The sequence below is a fragment of the Limulus polyphemus genome, unplaced genomic scaffold, assembly GCF_000517525.1.
Source record: "Limulus polyphemus unplaced genomic scaffold, Limulus_polyphemus-2.1.2 Scaffold768, whole genome shotgun sequence".
In the NCBI taxonomy this organism is placed as follows: Eukaryota; Metazoa; Arthropoda; class Merostomata; order Xiphosura; family Limulidae; genus Limulus; species Limulus polyphemus.
In genome coordinates this window covers 139,534-142,696 of record NW_013666378.1, presented here as the reverse complement: position 1 = coordinate 142,696, position 3,163 = coordinate 139,534, and the positions used below count along the sequence as shown (strand labels likewise).

The 3,163-nt window shown below is 35.1% G+C and overlaps 1 protein-coding gene across 1 annotated transcript in view; it reads left to right on the top strand.

Annotated features, from left to right (window-relative positions):
* The window catches only part of LOC106460424 (locomotion-related protein Hikaru genki-like), a 50,399-nt gene that overhangs the window by 25,583 nt on the left and 21,653 nt on the right, over positions 1-3,163 (top strand). The window lies entirely within an intron of this gene.

Here is a 3,163-nt window from a genome sequence, read left to right as displayed (position 1 = left end):
CAAATTTTACTTCGAAAAGTAATAGGTAATTCTGTTTTTCTTTTTAAAACCAGGTTTTAAAAATGCCCCCCCCCCCCAGTGACACAGCGGAATGTCTGCGGACTTATACCGCTAGAAACCTGGTTTCGATACCCGTGGCGGGCAGAGCACAGATAGCCCATACTGTAGCTTTGTGCTTAATTACAAAACAAACAAACAAAACGATCAATGATTTAATATTGATATTGTTACAGTCTGTGGGGGGTCTGTGTTTATGCGTAAGATTTTTTGATTTTTTAACATTAAATTTTGTGACCAGCGACTCTAACCTGTTCACAATACGTTTAGAAAGGCAGTATAAACCGTTTTATATTGAAAAAAGGCTTAGATTAAACGATTCTGTCTAAGCCTTTTTTCAATGTAACACGGTTTAAACTGCCTGGCGAAGGGCTTTTGCCCGAAACGTTGTAAATAAATATATATATATATATTGTCATAGACGTGTGTTTTCCCAATTTTTAACACTTTTCTTCATTATTTCTTTATTTTTCCACGTTTTTCTTACTGCGTGCTTTTTCTCAACAATACTTTTAGTACGCTTCTCCGTACACCGTTCTGTTATATTGTTGTAATTTTATATTATTTTCGGTTGCCATAATTTAAAATTAGTTTTCTAACCTGTGACGTTCAGAGACCCTTGAAAAAAGACGTAAGCCGAAACGTCGGGTAAAGTAAAAATTGGCATTCAAAGGTAGCGTGATACCACCGAAAAAGTATTTTCAGATCAGGGATGTATATGTCCCTTGTACTTTATGACATTGAAAAACAAAAGAAAATATATTAACATTGAGGAAGCCGCAAAGGCGAAACGTTGGTTGAAATATTTTTAACAAATATTTTATATATATATTGTTACGTCTCCGTCCGCTAGTTAATTTTCCGTAAATCCGTTCCGACGAAACTTTAGCGACACAAGTCCTTTCTTAAATAAAACTGGTTTATTCTTTCCGAATACAACTTTACGATACACTTAATTTCAACAGTCGCTCTATAACAAACACTATAATTCACGTCTCACGTGGCCAACAATATTTTGTCCGCATACATTCAATTACTCATTACATTGTTACGTTGCGACCATCTTATATATACCAGACTACCCCCAATCTAGTAGTCTCCCGATAATTCACGAAGGTTCGAGAGAAAGACGTGGCGTGATACTAGTCACGTGACCTCGCTGACACAACAATATATATCTGGAGTGTAAAGGTCGTATTTTTTCTAAATGTTTTTTTACTAAAAATGATAAAAAATGTTTATACTTTGTCTTAAGATTTTGTGCCCATCCCTTCACCCCAACTGGACTGTCGTTAGTATATTCCTTTAAGTTATAGTCTACTAAGACACTAGCTATAGTAATCTTTAGTTCATCTTCCATCCTCCAGACTTAATCGGATTAAGTCTTTAAACAATTGAATTAGTCTTATCTAATATACGTATATATAACTGGTTCTCATGAGATACTGATTACGATGCACTGAGAGATAGTTTCCGTTAGCAGATTTGGTTAATTGAATGTCATCGTTAGGGCTAATCTCAAGCGAGGTGTGCGGTCTTCTTGTTGCTGTTCTATCGCTTTTCTACATGATACACCAGAGATCAAAACATGTTAATACGATGTGTGAATTAAACTTAGTAGAGCTACGCAATGAACCGAAATCTATAAACTAGACACGTAGAGTTAAAAAAACTGTTAATAGCAATGAACCGAAATCTATAAACAAGACACGTAGAGTTAAAAAAACTGTTGATAGCAATGAAACAAAATCTATAAACAAGACACGTAGACTTAAAAAAACTGTTGATAGCAATGAACCGAAATCCATAAACTTGACACGTAGAGTTAAAAAAACTGTTGATAGCAATGAACCGAAATCCATAAACTTGACACGTACAGTTAAAAAAACTGTTAATAGCAATGAACCGAAATTTATAAACAAGACACGTAGAGTTAAAATACAACCTTTAATAAACTGAGTGCTTTCAAAAATTTAACTCTATTTTATGAAGGGTAAACTGAACTTCTCTCTTCAGGGGGTAAGTTAGATTTCCTTCACCGAGTTGGGGGTGAAATGGGCCTTCTTGATCGAAAGTTAAAACTAACTTTCTACAACACGAATAAAGTGAACGTTCTTAGATAGCTAAAAAATAACGCTTACAAATATCATGCGAACATTTTACCATGTTAATTTCTCTTTTAATGGTAGAATATAGTTGATCCGGTATTTATAAATGGACTTGTTATTGCCAAACCCACTAAGCAAATAGCAAGTAATGTTCTCCAAGAACGCAGTTTTGTTATTGGTTGAATCTTCTTAATCAACTGAACACTTACTAAATTTCATACTCTTTTCCCCGAACATGTTCACCCTTTCAGCCGTGTGGGCGTTATAATGTGACGGTCAGTCTCACTTTTCGTTGAATAAAGAGTAGCTCAAGAGTCGCTGGTGGGTGACATTGACTGCTTGCCTTCCTTCTAGCCTATCACTTCTAAATTAGGACCAGCTAGCGCAGATAGCCCATTGAGTAACTTTGCGCGAAATTCAACAACAACAACGAAATTTCATTTGCTAGTCGCCGGAAGATTTTATCCAATCAAAGAAAAAAAACAGGTTGTTTTCATATGAATATTTGTTATTCGTAGAAGTTGTAACTAGTGGTCAGAAAAAAAGGTTAACCCAGTTCTAGATCATCGTACTATTGGATGAAAGGTTCTGGCTGCTAAGGTAAGTTGATCAACTGTTTTTTTTTTAATTCTAAACTTCGCAAACAAACAAGTATAAAAAAAAAACCGACAACGTGCTACGAAAAATATATTTGTAACGGAACTGTTGGCTTTATAAGAGAGATTCTTGTTGATCACGTAATTCTACTTGGAACTAGTAGATCAAGGGTTCTATGTAAGTAGAAGAAAGAGTTCAGGAATAAGAGAGGAAAGAAAGATTGATTTAATGACTGTATCAGACGAAACTTTTTCAAGTTAGGGTTAGGAAAACAGAAAAAAAAAAGAAATCTGCGGCTTAGAAAGTTTTGTTTGCAATAAATCACTTGTTTGTTTGTTTTTTAATTTCGCGCAAAGCTACACGAGGGCTATCTGCGCTAGCCGTCCCTAATTTAGCAGTTT